The sequence below is a fragment of the Piliocolobus tephrosceles genome, chromosome 10 (assembly GCF_002776525.5).
Source record: "Piliocolobus tephrosceles isolate RC106 chromosome 10, ASM277652v3, whole genome shotgun sequence".
Classification (NCBI taxonomy): domain Eukaryota; kingdom Metazoa; phylum Chordata; class Mammalia; order Primates; family Cercopithecidae; genus Piliocolobus; species Piliocolobus tephrosceles.
In genome coordinates this window covers 33,068,029-33,090,943 of record NC_045443.1, presented here as the reverse complement: position 1 = coordinate 33,090,943, position 22,915 = coordinate 33,068,029, and the positions used below count along the sequence as shown (strand labels likewise).

Here is a 22,915-nt window from a genome sequence, read left to right as displayed (position 1 = left end):
TATTCCCAGATATGCTCCCCACCCCCAAAAACATGGATTGGCATAACCAGACTAAATACAGCAACATCTTCAGATGAAACAGAAAATCTTCATTTACCTCAGAGAAGAAAAATAAGGGAAAGGGATATTGGACTGTGAATGGGAAGGGAATTTTGCTTCCCTAGGAAGCAAAAATTGTACACTGTGCTCCTCTTTGTGAAGTTTGCTAAGGAAAAAATGCAATGAGGTAGAGAATTGTGTATGAGAGAAACATATACAATGATTTGTCACTTGTTTTCCTCACAAAAATGATGTGTCACTTGTTTTCATTTGTTTCCGGGGTTTGGAGGGTCTAATTTATATGAGGAAAACACGTGATAAACCATGATTGCCAGGGAGCTGCTATGGAAGAGGAAAGAACAATTGTCAGGAGTATGGGTGATATAATTTGGCTCTGTGTCCTCACCCAAATCTCATGTCAAATTATAATTCCCAGTGTTGGAGAAGGGGCCTGGTGGGAGGTGATTGAATCATGGACAGGCTTCCCCTTGCTGTTCTCCTGATTGAGTTCTCACAAGATCTGGTTGTTTGAAAGTGTATAGCACCTCCCACTTCCTTGCTCTCTCTTCCTCCTGCTTCAGCCACGTAGGATGTGCCTGCTTTCTCTTTGCCTTCAGCCATGATTGCAAGTTTCCTAAGGACTCCCCAGCCATGCTTCCTGTATAACCTGTGAACTGTGAGCCAATTAAAACTCTTTTCCTTAAAAATTACCCAGTCTCAGATAGTTCTTTACAGCAGTGTGAGGATGAACAAACACAATGGGACATAAGCATTGCAAAGAATAAGAAAAGGAAGAGGGAAAGCAGCAAAATGGTGAGGAGACTGCAGAAAGACAGGCAGAGGGGGAGGATTTAAGCAGTTGCCCTAAGCAGAAAACTTTGGGCAGAGTAAATAATGTATGAAGATGTTTTTAGGAAAAGTTTTAAGTGATAAGCTATATAAAATTCCTATCTTGCTACCTCAAACAGATCATCCATTAATGTCTTGAGTAAAATTCGTAATGGGGCAGGTTGGGAGGGAGGCAGATGGGGTGAGAGATGTATAAGCAGACAGGCAGGCTGAGCAACCCACCTACAGTTGGGGAATATTCAGAGAGCCCATCCAGGATCAACATTAAAATTTATTTAAATAGCAGACTTCAAAAAGAAACCTTTAACTCAACTATGGAAGTCATGAAATGAAGATACATATTTTAGAAAGCTTATAGTGAAGAAAAACAAAATCTCTGAAGGCTTGGAGATCTTTCCTCCCAGGTCAAATTAGTCACTCAAGGGTACATCATTAGGGCTATCTGCCCAGGGTACCATTGCCCACAAGGACTGGGAATCCTTAGCAAGAAGGGTCTTTGCTGTCTACTCAAAGTCCCACTTTAGAGAGGCATCTACTTTGCAAGAATTCTCTGTTTACAAGCCAACAAAATTTGACATGTTTGTTCAATGCTGTTGGGTATAATTGATTTTAGATTATCCTGATTAAAGTCAGTCTAATTTTCAGACTGTTGTTATACCAAAAGTCCCTGCTGAAAACAATCCTTGTGAGGAGCTTCTGACAGTTTTGGCTTAATTACAATCCATAAAATCTCCCTGAAGTAGAAGTAACTACAAACAGAGGCTATTCAAGCTTATGAAGGCTTTAATACTTCAACCCATGTGCCAACAGGGAGAGCTTGATACAGAGAGTGATCATTTCAAAACATATTGTCCTCTTTTCCTATTATTAAGTGAAAATAAAATATAGATTATTACTGTTACTTAGGGAAAGAAACTGAGCCCTTTGATCTGATTACAGACAATTATCAAGGGAACAAAAACGATGAGTGATATTTTAGAGAGAAAATTACTTTCAAAATAAATATTTCATAACAATTGTTATTGTTATAGTAGTTTCACTGTCCAACTTGATTATTGTATTCTTCTCAAACAAACACACTGCCCTTTCTAGTAGCCTTGTTTACAGATATATTTATTTCTCTGTTTTTAAAATCTGAGTTATCAGTTATTAATCCTTCTTTGACATATTGCTTGAAAGGGTTAATACAGCTCCTCAAAGGCCTAAGATGCTACCAGAAAAGAGCTCGGAAATTAAAACAGTGCTCAATTCTGCCTGCATATTAGAAGCAGTTGAAATGCCTTAAAAACAAAAAATACCAAAGCATAAGCCCTATCCTCTGAAATCCTGATTGATGTGGTCTGGGAAGGGACTTAGTATTGTTATTTTATATAAGCTTCCCAAGTGATTTTGATGTGCAGCCACATTTGGAAACCACTGAATCAAGAAATTCTGTATAATTATTTTGAAAGCCAATGAATCAGAGCTAAGAAGTGGAACAAGACAAGTATGTCTGTTCTCACCACTTTTATTCAACATGGTACTGACAGTTCTAGCCAGAGCAATTAGGCAAGACAAAGAAATAAAGGTCATCCAAATTGGAAAGAAAGAAGTCAAATTGTCCCTGTTTGCAGATGACATGATTTTATACATAGAAAACCCTAAAAGCTCCACCAAAAAAAAAAAAAAAAAAAAAAAAAAATAGACCTGATAAACAAATTCAGCCAAGTTGCAGAATACCAAATCAATATACAAAAATCAGTAGAATTTCTATACACCAACAACAAACTAGTTGAAAAAGAAATCAAGAAAGCAATCCCATTTACCATAGCTACAAAAAATAAAATACCTAAGAATGAATTTAACCAAGTATGAAATATCTGCACAAGAAAAACTATAAAAGACTGATGAAAGAAATTGAAGAGGACCAACCATGGAAAAACATTCCATGTTCATGAACTGAAATAATTAATATTGTGAAAATGACTGTACTGCTAAAAGTAATCTATAGATTCAATGCAATCCCTATCAAAACACTAATGACATTCTTCACAGAAATAGAAAAAACAATCCTAAAATTCATGTGAACCCCACAAAAGACTCCAAATAGCCAAAGCAATATTGAGCAAAAAGAACAAAGCTGGAGGCATCACATTACCTGACTGCAAAATATACTACAAAGCTGTCATAACCAAAACAGCATGGTACCACATAAAAACAGGCACATAGAAAAATGCAACAGAATAAAGAACCAAAAACTAAATCCACATATTTATAGTCAACTGATTTTTGAAAAAGATGCCAAGAATATTCAGTGGGAAAAAAAATAGTCAAGAAAGAATGATACTGGGAAAACTGGAGATCCATATGCAGAAGAATAAAGCTAGACCCCTCCCTCTCATCATATATAAAAATCAAAATAAAATGGATTAAAGACTTAAATGTAAGACTCAAAACTATGAAACTACTAGAAGAAAACAGGAAAAACTCTTCAAGACATTGGACTGAGCAAAGATTTTATGGCTAAGACCTCAAATACACAGGTAACAAAAGCCAAAATAGAAAAACGGGATTATATTGAACTAAAAAGATTCTGCAAAGCAAACAATCATCAGAGTAACAGAAAATCTGCAAAATAAGAGAAAATATTTGCAAGTTATTCATCCAACAAGGAGTCAATATCCAGAATATACAAGAAACTCAAACAACTCAAAAGCAAAAAGTAATAATAATTTTAATGTGAAATGGGCAAATAAGCTGAACAGACATATCTCAAAAGAAGACATACAAATAGCCAATGGGTATAGGAAAAATTGCTGAACATCATTAATTATGACAGAAATGCAAATAAAAACCACAATGAAGCCGGGCATGGTGGCTCACGCCTGTAATCCCAACACTTTGGGAGACTGACATGGGCAGATCACCAGAGCTCAGGAGTTCGAGACCAGCCTGGCCAATGTGGTGAAACCCCATCTCTACTAAAAATACAAAAATTAGCCAGGTGTGGTAGCAGGCGCCTGTAGTCCTAGCTACTCCGGAGGCTGAGACAGGAGAATCACTTGAACCCAGGAGGCAGAGGCTGCAGTGAGTCAAGATTATGCCACTGCACTCTAGCCTGAGCAACAGAGCAAGACACTGTAAAAAAAAAAAAAAAAACCAAAACCAAAAAAAACCCACAGTAAGATACACCTGATCCCAGTTGGAATAGCTATTATCAGAAAGATAAAAAATAACAAATGCTGGTGAGGATGTGGAAAGGCGGAAACGCCACTTTTACTTCCCTCTGTTGGTGGGAATGGAAATTAGTACAGCCACTATGGAAACATTATGGAAGTTCCTCAAAAAATTAAAAATAAGACCAGGCACAGTGGCTCACACCTGTAATCCTAGCACTTTGGGAGGCTGAGGTGGGTGGATCCCCTGAGGTCAGGAGTTCGAGACCAGCCTGACCAACATGGCAAAACCCTGTCTCTACTAAAAATACAAAAATTAGCCGGGCATGGTGGCACATATCTCTAATCCCAGCTACCCAGGAGGCTGACGCAGGAGAATTGCTTGAACCCGGGAGGCAGAGGTTTGCAGTGAGCTGAGATCGCACCAGTGCTCCCCAGACTGGGTGACAGAGTGAGACTCCATGTCATAAATAAATAAATAAATAAATAAATAAATAAATAAATAAATAGATAAATAAAAATAGAACTACCATATGATCCAGTTATTCTGCTACTGGTTATATACTCAAAGGAAAGGAAATTTGTATGTCAAAGAGATAGCTGCACTCCCATGTTTATTGCAGCATTATTCATATTTGCCAAGAGATGGAATCAACCTAAGTTTCCATCAGCAGATGAATGGATAAGGAAAATGTGGTGCATATACACAATGGAATACTACTCAGCCATAAAAAATGAGATCCTTTCATTTGCAGCAACATAGATGAGCTTGGAGGACATTACGCGAAGCCAAATAAGCCAGGCACAGAAACATAAACTCATGTTCTCTCCCATACGTGGAAGCTAAAAAAGTTGATCTCACAGAAGTAGAAAGTGGTATATAGTTACTAAAGACTGGCAAGGGGAAGAGGAAAGAGTTTGGTTAACAGATACAAAATTATAGCAAATAGAGATAGATAGAAAGAATATGTTCTTGTGTTCTGTAGCACTGTAGAATGACTATAATTAACAACAATTTGTAGAATGACTATAATTAACAACAATTTATATTTTCATTAGAAGAGTGGATTTTGAATGTTCCCAACACGAAGAAATGATAAATATTTGAGGTGATGGATAAGCTAATTATGCTGATTTGATCATTACACATCATATACATGTATCAAAATATCACTCTGTATCTTGTAAATATGCAGAATTACTGTGTGTCAATTAATAATAAAAGCAAAAAATGAACAATTAACATCTGGCACTTAATATAAATTTCAATAATTTGAATGTGATTCAAATGATTAAATTAATACCAACGAAAATTCACCTAATAACAGATGTCTTTCCCAAGTAGTAGCAGGATACACAAGTTTTACTAGTACCATCATCTAGAATTTTACAGAAAACTTCCCAGATGTTCCAAAGTTGGGAATTATTATTTTGCCTGATACATAAAAAGAATGTACATATAATATTTCAGCTTACTGGTTATTCATATCAAGCTATTAAAACTAGTCCACTCACCACTATAAAACTATACCAAGCTCCCAATAAGTGAAGTAAGGTAATGAAGAGAAATATGTTTTAAGGATATTTGCATATGTTATGACTATATATGTAAAACAATCCAAAAAGAATCTAAAATTAAAATATTAGGCTGGGCGCGGTGGCTCAAGCCTGTAATCCCAGCACTTTGGGAGGCCGAGACGGGCGGATCACGAGGTCAGGAGATCGAGACCATCCTGGCTAACACGGTGAAACCCCGTCTCTACTAAAAATACAAAAACTAGCGGGGCGAGGTGGCGGGCGCCTGAAGTCCCAGCTACTCGGGAGGCTGAGGCAGGAGAATGGCGTAAACCCGGGAGGCGGAGCTGGCAGTGAGCTGAGATCTGGCCACTGCACTCCAGTCCGGGCGACAGAGCGAGACTCCGCCTCAAAAAAATAAAATAAAATAAAATATTAAGATAAATAACTGGGCTGGGCACGGTGGCTCACATCTGTAATCCCAGCACTTTGGGAGGCCAAGGCAGATGGATCACAAGGTCAAGAGATCAAGACCCACCTGGCCAACATGGTGAAACCCCGTCTCTACTAAAAATACAAAAATTATCCGGGAGTGGTGGCACATGCCTGTAATCCCAGCTACGCGGGAGACTGAGGCAGGAGAATCACTTGAACCTGGGAGGCGAAGGTTGCAGTGAGCAGAAACTGCACCACTGCACTCCAGCACTCCAGCCTGGGCTACAGAGTGAGACTACGTCTCAAAAAAAAAAAAAAAAGATAAATAACTGAATTTAGCTGTGTGTCTGGATACAGGTTAATACCAAAATCAATTGCCTTTATATATTCCAGCTGCAAAATGCTAAGAATATGATTTTTTAATGATGCCATTTAAAATAGCATCAAACTATCAACTCTCTAAGAATAAATCGAACAAATACAATAAGAGTGCTACACTAAATATTATAAAATTTTATGGAGAGAAATTAAAGATGACCAGAAAATGTAGGAGAAAAATCTTGTTCATAGATTGAAATAGTTTATATTGTAAAGATGTCAGTCTGTCTAGATTGATTTATAGTTTCCATGCATTACCAACCAAAACCACAACAAATTTTGGGGAGAATATAACAAGTTGATTTTAAAATGTATGGGGAATGCAAAGAATCAAGAATAGCACGTGCACTATTAAAAGAGGAAAAGGAGAGGTACTCATTGTGGTGGTGTTAGTAAGAGGACATAAACTATCATATCAAGTTTTACAACAAACATACAAAGATGAGTGAACCAATGAAATAATACGGAATAATAGTAACATAATATAGACAGCCCAAAAAAAGACCACATACACATATATGTATACTCTACCTAACAAAAAATAAATAAGTTATGCAGAAACAATTGGATAACCATCTGGAACAAATCAAACTTGAATTCAACCTCAGGCCACACACAACTAGCCAGCTGCTTTGAGTAGCCTGCTGGTGTGATGGCCAGGCTGGAAGGGCCCTGCTGGGACTGCTCATCTCTACTTTTGTTTTCCAGCAACCCAGCCCAGCCTTGTTCACATGGCAGCAGCATTCCAATAGAGCAGCGGTTCTTAACTGGGGCAATTTTGCCCCCATTCCCCAGAGATATTTGGCAATGTCTACAGACATTTTGGTTGTTATAATTTGGGAAAGGGAAGGGCAGTACTTGCTACTTGCATCTGGTGATAGAGGCCAGGGATGCTGATAAACATCCTACAATACAAAAAAGAGGCCTCAGCCACAAAGAATTATCTGGCCCAGAATGGCAATAGTGCCAAGGCTGAGAAACACTGCAATGGGGAAAATGGAAGCTGCAAGATCTCTAAAGGTCTAGGCTTAAAATTCATACGATATCATTTTCACTTCATTTTACTAGTCAAAGGATCACAAAGCTAGTCCAGATTTGAGGAGCTGAGAAATAGATTATTCCTTTTGATGAGAGGAGCTACAAAGAATTTATAGACACCTGTTACCTACCACAAAAGCTGATGCTTTGGGGAAGAGGAACCACTAGGAGGATGTTGATGCCTTTTAATGAAGTGGAGAAGACTGATACAGAAATAGGTTGAGCTTAGATAGAAGGATTCAGGGATGGCTCTGAGATTTCAGAAACGGAAACATTTCTAAGGAGACAGAGAGGCAGTAAACTAAAATAACAAGGCATGGATACTGTGTAAAATTCAAGCCTAATGGATTGATTTTGAGATACTCACACAATTATCTAGAAAAACCGAGTCAATCAAGTTAAGTTCTATCAATGTGGGATGCCAAGAAATTTGTTTTGACAGTTAATATGGATAAGAAAAACTCAAAGTTTACTTTATTGCCAATATCACCATAATGACATAACTGAAAAAGAAAAATTCAACTTCAAAAATAAACACTGAAAAATATCAAGGTCTTCACTAAGACTGCTTGGTAAGTCAGCAAAGGGGAATTACATCACACAGCAATTACAAGTATTATTTTCTTTGCATTTTTATTACTAACTTTATTTTTTTTTTAATTTTTTATTTCCATAGGTTTTTGGGGAACAGGTGGTATTTGGTTACATGAGTAAGTTATTTAGTAATGATCTGTGAGATTTTGATGCACCCATCACCCAAGCAATATACACTGAACCAAATTTGCAGCCTTCTATCCCTCTCCTCCCTTCCACTCTCTCCCCTGAGCCCCCAAAATCCATTGTATCATTCCTATATCTTTGCATATTCATCGCTTAACTCCCACTTACAAGTGAGAACATACGATGTTTGGTTTTCCATTCCTGAGTTAGTTCACTTAGAATTATAGTCTGCAGTTCCATCCAGGTAGCTGCGAATGCCAATAATTCACTCTTATTTATGGCTGAGTAGTATTCCATTGTGTGTATATATATATATCAATGTTTATCCACTCATTGATTGATGAGCATATTTTTGCAATTGTGAATTGTGCTGCTATAAACATGCATGTGCAAGTATCTTTTTCATATGACTTCTTTCCCTCTGGGTAAATACCCAGTAGAGGGATTGCTGGATCAAATGGTAGTTCTACAGTTAGTTCTTTAAGGAATCTCTACATTGTTTTCCATAGTGGTTATACACTAGTTTACATTCCCATTAGCAGTGTAGAAGTGTTCCCTTATCACCATATTGATGCCAACGTCTTTTTGTTTTTAATTTTTTTATTATGGCCATCCTTGCAGGAGTGAGGTGGTATCACACTGTGGTTGTGATTGGCATTTCCCTGATCAGTAGTGATGTTGAGCATTTTTTCATCTGCTTGTTGGCCATTTGTATATCTTCGTTTGAGAATTGTCTATTCATGTCCTTAGCCCACTTTATCATAGGATTGTTTGTTTTTTTCTTGCTAATTTGTTTGAGTTCCTTATAGATTCTGGATATTAGTTGTCTGTCAGATGTCTTTTTTCTTGGTAGATTTATACCCCAGCAATCTACCCCTTATCTCTGCATTTTCCTGTCACCACCTGACTCAAGAAAATCAAAGAATCCTCCCCAGTACCCACCTCCTTAAAGAGTGAATTAAGTAGAGGTTAATAGCTTACTCATATTTTAAATTTTTTAGCTCCTGTTCAGCTGCATGAAGAAAAATGATTTTATGGCACTCTGTTGCCTGCAACTGGCCTACTTATCTGTGAGCTACAGAACACTCACAGGGATAAAAATGGGTTGCAGCTTCCATTTCCAGGTATAAATGAGTAGAAACACTTCAGACCCAAGGCATCACCGGGACTTTCCTCAAACCACAAGTTATCTCATCCTAAGTGTAAGTTATGGAAACACACACGAAGAGCATAGTCAGAAACCAAGGGGTTTTACAGAGAAACTGCATTCATCCTGCTCTGAACTGTTTGAAGCATGTCAGTACCAAACTATTCATTTCCACCAGCTCAGCCATAGAGTCCAAAGATCTTAAGATCAGGGAGGAAGAACTTTATGGGAGAATGTGAAAACCACTGTCTTCATTTATAATCTTTCCCTTGAGTTGAATTCAGAGCACTTCTTACCTTCTTAATATAGGCTATTTTATCTCTATTCAAGCCTGAAGTAAGATCTGTTTATTCCTGACTTTAAAATATTTTAGCCCTTTTCACAAAGCCACCAGCCCCCGCCTTCACTGCTTTCCTCTAAAAGCAAACATGCTCCACTGTATTGAATATTTTATTAATTCTTCTAATTAAAAATCGTCTTCCTTTCCTGTCCCTTTTCAAGGCACTATCTTCCCTTTTCACATGTCCGTTTTTCTTCTTCCTGAATTGCAAAGGTGGAAAAAAAAAAAGGTGACTAATGTTGTGAATGTAAACACGTCTGTTGCCATGGGAGCCGCAGCAGCTGAGCGACAAGAACCACTTGTGGCTGCAACATTTGCAGGAGGCCACTTACCAAACCTGGCAATTCTAATTCAGTAAACAGGGACAACAGTAGGCAGAGTTAGAGAAAATTGCTTATTTTTTTGGGAAGGAGAAAGGCAAACTAGGAGGCTTCAAGAACTCTATAGGATGTACAGTTGATGTTGACGAGCATGCCCGTTGCCTACTGAAGTGGTTGTTCTTCAAAGGGGCTTGGTAAAAACGCAATTTCCAGCTGCCTTGACGACAAGGAGGTAGACTTAATGATGCATCCTGTGTTTGTTCACAGTTCCCCCATAGGCCTGGTGATGAGGCCAGGTTGAATACAGTGCCATCCAGCAACTTAGAAAACCATTGCCAAGTTGCTGCCTGTTAGGTACCACAAAATTCTGAGCAAGGTGCAAATCTAGTAAAACTTGCCCATTTACTCAGCTTTAAAAAAAAAAAAAAAAAAAACCTGCATAAAGTGCTCAGTACTATGAAAAGAAAACTGCAGCTGTGTTCTTCATTCTTCTCCTTCTTAAAAATGCAATCAATGAAGGAATCTTTTCATTTACCAAAAGCATTGTTATTTGTCATGTGCATCAAAGGGGCTGGGGAACATCTTTATGTATTTTGTTTGCCAGTGATCTTAAGAAAAACGTTAACAGGAACAATTAGCCACACCCATATTTCTGAGATTTTACAAGCCAGAACAGAGGACCCACCTCCTGAAGATTTGTACCTAGGAAGAGGATACGGAATAAAAATTATTTGTGTCTCATAGGCCATCCCCAGAACCAAGACCCCAAGAATGAGGACCTCAAGGGTTTAACTTGTCATGATCACAAAAAGTATTCAAATGAATTCCTTGAGAGCTCATTTGACTATGCAGGCTTTTTTTAGCCTTCTCTTTTGTTCATAGGACAGAACAATTTCTGGCTCACATAGCAGGTACTTAATAAAATTTATGTAATTGAATTTAAGTAGACAAAATGAAAAGTTGTTAAAACAATTAATTATACCAAATTTGAGTAATTGAGTATGACTCAAGTGTGATAAAAGTTCTTAAAAGACTTTAATTTCTGCATTCTTAATTAAAATAGTGGGGTTTTTAATTGTATTATAAAAATATCAAACCCATTTTTCTAAAAACCACTAAAGATGTTCAGTCTTGTTTTATAGAGGCAGAGTTTGAACAACAGAAACCACAGGGACCAGAGTTGGGGTATTTTTTTTTTTTTTTTTTTTTTACTTCTATGTCCAGCTTGGACCCTAATCAGCTGCATGAACTTAGGAAATCCTTGACACTTATTTTTCTCATCTGTAAATATTCTCCCTGGTGAAGTCCAAATGACATTATAAATATGAAGGCAATTCAAACATTATAAGAGATCAGATGAACTATATAAACCTAACCTCCTTTGTGTCTTTCTCCTTTGAGTCTTTACACAAATGCCATCTTCTCAGTGAGGCCACCCTTGGGCACCTTGTCTAAAATTACAGCCTAATGCAAACCCCATCCCTGCTTTATTTTTCTCTTGGCACCATCATCATGTTGCATATTATATATCCAACTTATTTGGCTTGCAGATGGACTCACTGCATGCTAGAATATAAACTCCATAAGAATGAAGGTTTCTTTTTACTGTTTTTTCCTAGATATATCCACAGACCTAAATACATGTTTTAAAATATTTTTTAATTAATAAATGCAAAAACAAATGACTAATTTGCTGTCAGCTTTTTCTAAATGACTTTTCAACATGATAGAAATATTAACCAAGTCATTCTATCAAGGCCTCTGATCATATCTGTTAAAGTCAGCAGAGTCCAATGAAAGAGCTCAGGATTGTGAGTCAGGACACCAACAACATAGAGGATTTTGGGCATGACTCACAACAAATCCGTATGTGTCACAGCTACAAGCTATAGAATTGTTATCAGCATAAAATATGATCATGTGAGCAAAGTGCTTTAAAAGTTAAAAGCATCAATAAGGTGTTACAGTTTGTACTACTATTAAACGGTGCCTTAATATTTTGTCTTAATTCTGGTGCCTTAATATTTTGTCAGGGACATTAAGCACAGTGGGAGTAAGAGTGGCAGTTACAATGCAAACATTTTCAAAGGAGTGAAGAGAAGGAAACTGCAGTTGGTCTTGGCCTCTCTACTACAAATGTGGTTGTAAGCTGTCATAGGCTGCAGAGTAGAGCACAGACCATAGAGCCTTGGCCAGAGATCGGGGCACCACAGTATCCTTCGTGAAACTTGAAAGAGTTGAGTTGTGAAGTAAATTCAGATGTTCCAGCAAATTACAATGTGTAGATTAAAGTGCATTGTTCAACAAAGCATAAAATACACAATTTAAAACATTTAAAAATTAATCATATATCTGGAAATAATAAATCACTACTTCCTTCAAAGTGTCATAAAAATGGAAGTTTCTCCTGACAGATTCCATTGTTCTGTAGGTACTATTTTCTTGGTATGATGCCTTCCAGTACCCCTGCATATGATTAATTTTCAAATAACATGAAGTTTTCCAGCATTATAATTCAGAATAGCTTTCTAGGCTTCTTATTTCTCTTTCCTCAGAATCATTAAATATTAGGTGTGGAGAATGGTTTTTGATGACAAAAGTCTTCTTTCTAAAGTAAGCTGAGTCAGAAACAAGGAAATGTCTAACCCTGTGCATTGGAAAGTGGGGTGCCCTTTGGGGTCACTGCCCTGTGTTTCCATCACAGCTCGGGAACTCTTTTAACTGGTTTCCCCAGCTGATTCCCAAGTGGGTCATCTGTGGAATGAGTATGGTAATCCGTGGAACTGGTGGATCCGTGATCCCTTCAGATGTTCACTGCATGAGTTGAAATGCTTCAGAGTTTTTGATCTTCGATCTAAAGAAAGAAGGCTAAGTAGAGGAGAAAGGACAGCGCCAGGATGCCTGAAAGAAGAAGGGATAGGGAAGAGGAAGAGACTAAAGAGGCATGGCCTGTGTCTCCTCCCATGACCTGAGTCCCTATGAAAAGAGGAGTTAGGAACAGAAGCTTGACAAGCAATAATTGGTGGGGCAGAGGGAGGCAGGGGAGATGGAGCTGGGAATTAGTAGTACAAGCCGTGTACATCAGCTGTGTACTTCAAGGGGCTGCACAGAGATGGAATGCAGTCATCCTTTAAACTGAATCCCTCTTGCCCTTTACAGCACCCCATGCTGCCACTGCCCTCAATTCAGATCTTGGGCAAAGGGGTCCAAGGGCAGCTCCCAGCCCATTGAAGATCTAGTTGGCAGTAAAGCTCAGAGAAAGCATTTCCAGCAGGAGGAGTGCTGACCACAGCAAGGCAGGAGTCAGCCTGGAAAAAAGGAAGCAGCCTTGCTTCTGACCCTCCTGACACAGGCATGGAGGAGGACTAGGAGGGCTGTTCTCACACAGGGAGGGGCAAAGGGTCATTGCAATTTGGGTGTTAGTATTAATAGGACTTCATCTCTGCCCTCAGACAGGTAAAACTTGGGGAAATTCCGGTTGCAGGGACAGGAGTTTGCTCAAAGGCTCACTGAAAGGATTAAATAGGAGAACATAAGAAGGTGCATGGCACAGTGGTCTAACATATAGAAGGTACTGCATAAACATAGTCTTAGAAGATTTCCCAGGTACTTGGGTGCAAAAGCATTAGAAAGAATATTGATACCCCTCCCCAAAACATCCTTCTCTGTCCCCCACCCCTTACTTAAGCATTCTTACCCAAACTACAATGGCTCCAGGGTCTAGATGGTTATCTAAGATGGTCCAACAGCTTATCGTACCCTGCAAAAAATAATCACAGGATTTCCACTGACCATTCCATGTCAGGGGACAGAAACACACACTGGAATATGCCATCTGCTTTTGTCCTCAACCTCATGGCACCTTTTAACTATCTTTTAAATTAATAATATCTCCTGAAAGATTAGAAAAAGAGAATTCTTTTTTACTTGAAATAGTGCCAATACTAAATGAGTAAGTCTGACGTGAGTTAGTCATAAACATGTCACCTGGCTCAGAGAATTTTATATCCAAATCACCATCCCACAGCGGTGTCTTTGCAGTTTCTCTTGGCTCACTGTGCTATTTTTGAAGCCTTATAATGTTGCCTTCAAAAAGAGCCTGCAAGAAAAGAAGTCAAAAGAAAAGACTAATCTAATAAAAATCAAAATGATGCTGCATACCAAACACGACAAAATAAAACATTTATCTCTCCCAGGGGTCTGCCATAGCCAGTTCTTACAGCTCATCTACCGCTGACAAGTTTTATGTTCTTGATTACATCCAAAGCACAATTGCCCCAAATTATTTAATCATATGCATGCCAGGAATGCACTACATCTGACAAATATAAAGTGAAATCTACTGCCTTTGTTTTCCCCAGGTTTCAATATGCAATTGTGTAAACTTTCTAAGTAACATGAATGTGTAATATACGTGTAAATTAAAATATCAAAAATTCAGGTTGATTCATTCAGGTGAATAATTCAAATGTGACACTTCATAGCTGTGTACTAGAAAATTCTCATTAGGCCTGAGTAAAAGTGCTCTAATGTACGTAGTATTATTTATGTGGTCATAGAAGATCTTCAGGTTGGGAGACTTATTTTCTTTTTCTTGTGAGACTTTTCCACTGTACCCTAACCCATTTATATTGCAATGTAGAATTCTTTATAGCTATATGAGAACTTAAATAGCAGCAAGTCCAATCGCTCATTTCAAAGATGAGAAATAAACAAAATGCACTAAAGTAGTGTTTTTGGGTTAAATCTTTCTGAAAATGTAATTTTAAAATCTTAACCCAAGAAAATGTTTATCAGGGCTTTGGTCACTTGGGTCTAACCTCAGAGGCATGTAAGAGAATGCATTTTTGTCACCAAGCAACAGGAAATAAGATGCAAAAAGACTGCATGTTTGTCCCCCCCAAGGGACTGAATTCATCAAACATCAAACAAAAGTACCATGTTCTATTATCTTTACATCTTTAATGACGTACATAATAGACATTAAATAAGCATGAAAAGAATAAACTATCTCACAGGAGAAATATACCAAATATTCCTCCTGCTCACCCTATTTCAAGAAAAATTTGTCAGATCTTCCTCATAATTCTCCCCAGTTATAGATTGTGTCAGCACCAGATACCAAATATTAAGTGTAAGTTAAATACTGTAGAACTATTTTTAGTAGCACAGACCACTACACGTAGTTGGTGATCTTGACTAGCTGCTGAATTAATTTCTGCCTGTACATAAAGAGAATATACAGAAGACAGCACAGAGTTGAAAAATGTCCATTTACTTATAAGTGCCCAACTGTGGGTACTGCACATAAAATCGTTCTCTTTAAAAAGAATATTCTCTAAATGCATACAGATCTTGGAATTTGGTTGGGTTTACCTTATCCGTCATAATAACAAAATCATTATCTCGATTCTTATGCACTAATTATGGTAAAGCCTCCTAAACTGTGCAGCAGGTAATGTCTTTTTTGCCTATGAATTAAATTTTATCTTGCTATCACTGGTTTGTTGGGTGAACTATTAACAGCTTATTGCTATTCAGATGTAAATGATAGCTTTGACCACCCTATTTTACCCACCTTAAAATGTATTTTTATGCTAAACCTATCCAACCGAGTGATTTTAAATATATTTATTATATATATAATAATATGATTATATAGAAGTTAATATGGTTATGTCAATAAGTAGTTTGTAACTGCCAAGGAAATATTATTTTTTAAAGTTTTTTTTTCACTGTTTTAAATACAGGGAAAATAGTTCCTGTAAGAATCTCTAAGCAGTTTTACAGAGAATAATTTCACTCACCATTGTAGCATGTTTCTCTGAAAATGAGATTTTTTTTTTTTTTTTTTTTTTTTTTTTTTTTTGAGACGAAGTCTCGCTCTGTCGCCCAGGCTGGAGTGCAGTGGCCGGATCTCAGCTCACTGCAAGCTCTGCCTCCCGGGTTCACGCCATTCTCCTGCTTCAGCCTCCCGAGTAGCTGGGACTACAGGCGCCCGCCACCTTGCCCGGCTAGTTTTTTGTATTTTTTAGTAGAGACGGGGTTTCACCGTGTTAGCCAGGATGGTCTCGATCTCCTGACCTCATGATCCGCCCGTCTCGGCCTCCCAAAGTGCTGGGATTACAGGCTTGAGCCACCGCGCCCGGCGGAAAATGAGATTCTTAAAGGAGCAAGATGCTGGCAGACTGCACTGAGGGTGGTGATGGGCTCTGGGACATAAAGACCTGACCCTCCCCTTACTGCTCACACTGGGAAACTTTTATAGTTGTCTCTACAACTGTTCCAATATATGAATGCACAGTTCACCTAGCAAGTGCAGACTTAGAGCATGTGTGTTCGATATATGAAGGCATACTTCACCTAGCATGTGCAGACTTACTACCAGCAAGAGTAACCACTAAAGGAGCTTTGAAGCATCAATCTTAATGTAGTTCAAGTTCCACCAAGTGAAAAATCTAAAGATATGAAGGACCACAGCAGATGCTGTTGCCACACTCCCTTCCATATCCCTTCAGCCTCAACTCTGAGTTCCTGTAGCTGTCAGGGAAAATGGGCATGTTGGTAACTTCCCACCTCAAATACCCTTCCGTCTGGTCTCTCCACCTGTGGGATCTCTCTCGCCTGTGAGAGATTGCTTAGGCTACTTGCATGCACCGCCGGCAGTGTAAAACTCTTAACTTTATTCTCCTTTGGATGTGCTTTGCAGTTCCTATTCTTGATAATATGGTGCAAAGCTACTATAAGCAAGGCTCTTTCAATCCATACTTGTAAGCAATCTGGAAATGCTAGGAATTCAACACAAAGAGCAACCCTCAACAAATGAGGAGAGGGAGTAGGTGGACAAATACCACAATTTCCTTGTCCCTTAGCAGAACAAGTCTAAGTTCCTGAGCGTGTCCCCAGCTAGACAGAACCCTATTGCCTATATAGGTAACCCACCTGTATGAATGCACCCTCAAGTGGCTTTTCTCCTGAGAAAAGAAAAATAGATCAGAGCTGTCTGAGCTACCTGGGGTATACAAAACTTACCAGGCACTAAGAAACATGGTTCAGTCCAGCACCTGAACCCATGCCTGGAGGCAATTGTTTAAAAGCATCTTTTTCATGATGCACGGTCTCACCCACAATCTTCAAATTCCGGGAATATGTGATACAAAGAACAATGTACAGCCTACCAATAGCTTTAGTAATCTTAACGTAAATCTTGGTAAACAACTTAGGAACTGCCTCTTCTTTTTCCTTAAAAACTCGCTTTTAAAGGCTGCTAACCAAAATGTATATCCTGAGCAACTTGAATCTATGCTCCTGGGTGGCCCTTCTCAACCTTTAGGCTTGAATACACTCTCTTTGAACTAGATTTTGACCTTTTTGTTTGTTGTAGGTTCATACTCCCTGTCTTCACTCACTTTCTTAGCTCCTTCTTTTATGCATTCAGAATACCCCCAGATAAACTACCCACGTCCGAGTACTGCCTTCCGGTTCCACTTTTGAGGGATTATAACTAAGACAAAACCTTCCTTCATAGTCAGTGGTAATGGGCAAATTTAAGGAAGTTAATGGGGTTAACTACTAAGTGAGTGGGGTTAGTGGTGAGAGAAGGGGAGGAAGAAAGAAGTGTCACCTTTTACTTAGCTGAAAATGTGTTCTAGTCATGATATTCACAAATATACCTCTTATACTAAGAAGACCTTATAAAAGACATATTCTCCATTTTCAAATGATGGCTGTTTGCAGCACAGTTTCTGGGGCTATATCTCCACTGACATTTTCCTATGATATCTGATTTTTAGTAATTGGGTATGTCTATGGATTCCACCCTTTGTTTTTTCTGGTAAAGCGTACAGATTTACTAGTGATATTTCCACGCTGCTTTGCCTTTCACTGTCTCCAGCTACTATCAGTGTGGCTGATAGTAACTGTTATGTATATGAGTGAAAGAAGGAAAGCAGAGAGAGAAAGGAAGAAAAGAAGAAAATACAGTAGTGCCTTAAAATGCATTAGGTGATAAGCCATGCAATTCTAAAGAGTAAGTATGATTCATTTTGTATATGTCAGTTATAGTATTTGCAAATTCCTGGGTTATCTGTAATTCTTAACAATAAGCCTAGATAGTCCTTAAGGTCCAGTGAGAAAATAAGTTTGACACATCAGAAAGTCAGGAAAAGCACTGGGGCCCGAGGAGCATTCTTCAAAGGAAATTAGTCTGCACACTAAAACAGAGTTCAGCACAGGAAGTCAAAACAAGGCATTCCAAGTTCTTAGCAGAATGGCTTAGTCTGGGGATTATTTTACTCTCTTACATAGAGAAACAAAGAATTCAGAAATCAAATGTGCATAAAGAAAAACAAAATACTTGAATTTTTTGGTCCAACAAAAACATAATACATGAAGATGAAACTAATGGTGAGAAAGCTTATGAAAATTAAAGTAGTAAATAATTTAGTTCTTACCAGAGATTGTCTTGAACTGACTTGTTTAAGCTGTTTCCGAAGAAGTTATTTCATTCTCCAGCCTCCTCAAAATAAAATCAAAATAAAGAGGAAAATAACCAATATTGAAATGCTTGTGTTTTTTATGTGTTTATACCACTCTCTCCAAATCATGTTTTTACAAAGGGACTGACTGTGGAAAATGTTTTATGAAAATATTTTCTGTGGATTCTAGTCCAGTCACCTTGGAATGTGTCTGATCTCTTACTTGGTACCTTCGTACTGTAACCTTCTTAATTTTCTTTCCAAGACAAGCAAGCTTTCATTTAGTTGAGGAACTACAATAAGGAATGCATCCAGGCTAGAATTTCAAACCATTGAGCTCCTGGCAACTTGCCCTTCCTTGTCATTTCTTTGACTCCTTCTCCCCTCCTACCTATCTCCTTTTCACTCCCACATACCCTCAGCCCCTCTCTCTCCTCCATGGGAGCAACATAGTTGCTAATTGGAATGATGGGAAGGCTTTGAAGTCACTCAGGCATAATAATTTGCTTTCTATTTTTAAAAACACATCTACTGGTAAAATAAATCAAGTGTTAGGCAAAGTGGTATAATCAAATGTGCTTTGTGCCTCTTTCAGAGAACAAATAAATTCTTCCATCTATACTAATGAGTATTGAGTGGAAATGATTTAGAGATTTGGAATACGCATCACCTCTGTCCCAAAATTCTTGCCTTGAAATATTGACGGCTGATCAGAAACGCACACAGAATTGGCAATCCCCAGCAGGCCAGACTCAGAAAGAATGCCAGGAAGCTTAATGTGGAGGCTCAGTCACAGGAATAGCAGTGCCTTAGGCCCCTTTTCAAAGTTCAGGTCGCAAACAAGATCCCACACAGTCTGCATTATATTCACAAGCTATAATATCTTAATCATTCTTTACTGCCTCTCTACTTGGTTGGAATGGATGTGGATGAGTAGAAATTGAGGTGATAAAGATTAAAGTAGGCCAGCGCAGTGGCTCATGCCTGTAATCCCAACACTTTGGGAGGCCGAGGCAGGCGGATCACTTGAGGCCAGGAGTTTGAGATCAGCCTGGCCAACATGGTGAAACCCCATCGCTACTAAAAATACAAAAATCAGCCAGGTATGCTGGCACGTGCCTGTAATCCCAGCTACGCGGGAGGCTAAAGTAAAAGAATCGCTTGAACCAGGGAGTGGGGGTTGCGGTGAGCCGATATTGTACCACTGCACTCCAGCCTGGGTGACAGAGCAAGACTCCGTCTCAAAATGAAAAAAGAGATTAAAGTAAATATCTTTTCAAAACCCAATAGAAAAAGAAAAGCTGTTTTTATTACAAATAGAAAAGGCTCTTCCTAGCAATACAAAAGGAAAAGACTGTTTTATATTTGTAAATATGTACACCAACGTTTCTCACTCTGGGTGCCTCTTGGTCTTGGAAATTGGGTCACACTGATCCTCTGGTAGTCATTTTCAAGAAAGATGACTGCTGAAATCAAGTTCCATATACCGCGCCTTGTGAGGTATGGTATATACCCAAAGTAATTCAAGGAAAAATCTCATGATCTCAGGTACATTCATGACAAAGACTCTGTTCTTGACCAAACCCTAGTATGACTTCTAGCAGATTAAGATTTTGTTCCTACTATGACCTCAGCTCCCTCTTAAAATGCCTGCGAAAGCTTGCAATTATAAATCCTTTCTCTGCCCTCGAGATATAAATCTTCTACTATGCAAAACTGTCTCCTCAAGGACCTGGGAGCCATCTCTCTGAAATGCAAGCATTAGGGAGATAACTTTCCTCTCTGTGTGAAGGTAAGGGTCTAACATCTGCAGCCCCTTGCTCCAGCTTGCACAACCTCTCCTGTAATAAAGATGCAAGAAGTTTGTTTCTCCTCCAGATAAGCACCAAGTAGCAAACCTAGATAGCCTAGTGACACAGACCAAATGCCCCACACACGTCAGTGTTTTTCCTTCAGCACACCCCAATATTTAAAAAGTCTTCCACCTTTTGTTACAGCAGAGTTGAGCTCAGGTTACATTGGCTAGTCTCCCCTATTACAAGAGTTAGTACTGAACAAAATCTGTCTTTATCACCTTTAACCACCATCTGGTTTTGTCTGTGTTTGACATCAGCTGGCATTCAATAAAGGAAGCAGTAACTACTCTAGGTGTTTCAAACAGAAAGAATTTAAATGCAGGTAATTAGGTACTTACAAAATTATTGGAAGAATTAGAGATAGGGTTACTAAGTTTACTGTCCAAACTAAGAGCAGTTGTTTTTTTTGGGGGGGCAGTTATCTTTTGTCATTTTATAGCTCCCCACCACAACTGCCCCACACCCTTCCCTTCAATGATGACCTCTGCAGGCTTCACGGGGACCAGAGAACAAAGCTGGGGCCTGGCAGCCCCACTACACTGCCAGCTGGGAGGAACAAGTCACAATTACAAATTATCACAACAACTAGCACCTGTACTTGGGGGGGGTGCTGCATATTGAGGAGGCCCCACCTCCTCATTGTACAGGGGGCTATTTAGCAGTGACCTTGCTCTGGAGACGATGATATTCCTTCAGCCTGAGGAAATTGATGTTGATGAACCCAGTGGCATCAATTGGCTCATAATCACCCTGCACGTTCATGCTCACCAGCTTCTCATTGTAGAAAGACAGTGGGGACTCTTGGCCTGCACTTTCCCTTCCACTCGCTCCTGGGACTTGGCGATGCAGTGGCGGACAAATTCACACTCAGTTCTGTGCCAGAAACCGGTATACACCAGCTTAGCAAATTTCAAGCCCAGGCCTTGTTTGATTTTGTGTACTTCCCGGTCCATGGTGAAGGCCTCGATATCTAAATGAGTGTCGTAAAGGATGGTGCCTGCTGGGGCCTCCTAGATACCTTGAGACTTCATTCCAATGAAGCGGTTCCCCAGGATGTCAATACGGCCCACGCAGTGCTTGCCCATGACTTCGTTCGGGTACGTGAAGAACTCCAAGGAGGTCTGGTAGGTGGAGCCATCCTTGACGTCAGTCACCTTCACGGTGACCCCTTTTTTAACTCGATCTCGAGAATGTCAGGGGTGTTGGGGGCTTTGGCCAGGTCCTGGGTCTTCGTGTAGAGACCTGAAGGCTTTTGGTTCTTGGGGTTCTCCAGGATTCCAGCCTCCTAGCTGACATGCATGAGTTTCTTGTCCATGCTCCATGGGTTCTTGGGAGCGACCAGGATGGGAATCCCATGGTGCTTTGTGTATTCCATCAGGTCATTGCGGCCCTTGAACCAGTTGTAGAACTCGGGCATCCTCCAGGGAGCAATGACCTTTACCGGGGGGGCTGGTGAGTAGCCGGTGAGCTCAAACTGGACCTGATTGCTCCCCTTTCCCGTGGAGCAATGCAACACATACTTGGCCCCTCCCAGTGGGCAATTTCCACTTGTTTGCGGGCGATGCAGGGCCTGGTGAGAGAAGTGCCCAGGAGGTAGTGGTCCTCATACAGTGTGCTGGACTGGATGGCTGGTCAGACGAACTCCTCCAAAAACTCCCTGCTGACGCCCTCAATGAACACCTTTTTGGCCCCAAGTTTCAATGCCGCCTTCCTGGTTTCCTTGAAGTCTTCCTTCTGGCCAGTGTTGGCCAGGTAGGCAATGACATCATAGCCTTGTTCCTTCAGCCACACGAGGATGCAGGAGATGTGGAGACCATCACTGTAGGCCAGAACCACGGAGCCTTGGCTGGACATAGCGTCTGGAGGCGTGAGTTCCCGGGGTCTGGAATCTGTCTTTAAGGTGCAGCGAACCACTGGGGCCAGGCAGCAGTGGCAGGCAACAGAGCAGGGCCACTAAGAGCAGGTTTTAGAGTGAAGAGGACTGGTACAATGGGTAGAAAGCAGGCCTGTCCCAAGCATATGGAACAAACTAAAGTCAGGCAGCCACTACTGTATCAAAGTCACACCAGTTAGCTAGCATTCAGAGTTTTGGAGCTGCTGCTCCCACTGCTGCGGCTGGTATCCCTGAAAGCCTCACACCCACAAAGTCAGAGCCTAGAAAGGGAAAGGCTGAGGCCAGCCATGTCAACCTGCAGCCAGAGCACAACCCCCTCTTCTTCTGCCTCCCCACTCTTCAACTGCTTCTCATCAGCAGGACCTGATTCACGTCCAGACCCCTCCCTGCAACTGAGACTGGAAATTATCACTGATGGTTTTTCATCCTTTCGACAAAGGAGGAACATGAAATGCAAGTTCTGCCATCATCTACTTTTCCAGGCTATTTGGCCTTGATTTCACACTGAAAAATAGGTCTCTGCTCTGTCAAAACTCTAAAAACTGTGAGGTATTGAGACTTCCCAAATCTCTTCAAGATTGTCTGAATAGTATCTGGGAAGTCTGAGCCAGGAATATTCCCTTTTTCTACCTGTTGTTAAATGCTGGTCCCAATTCTATTTCCAGTAAGGAGGAGGCAAAAATGATGAAGAGGTAAGTGTTTTTTGCCCCAAACCTCTATTAATAATCAATGCATTAACACTTTTTCAAAAC

The 22,915-nt window shown here is 39.7% G+C and overlaps 1 pseudogene; it reads right to left on the bottom strand.

Annotated features, from left to right (window-relative positions):
• Window positions 1-20,920: 20,920 nt before the first annotated feature.
• On the bottom strand, window positions 20,921-22,123 carry LOC111540574 (annotated as a pseudogene).
• Window positions 22,124-22,915: the final 792 nt, after the last annotated feature.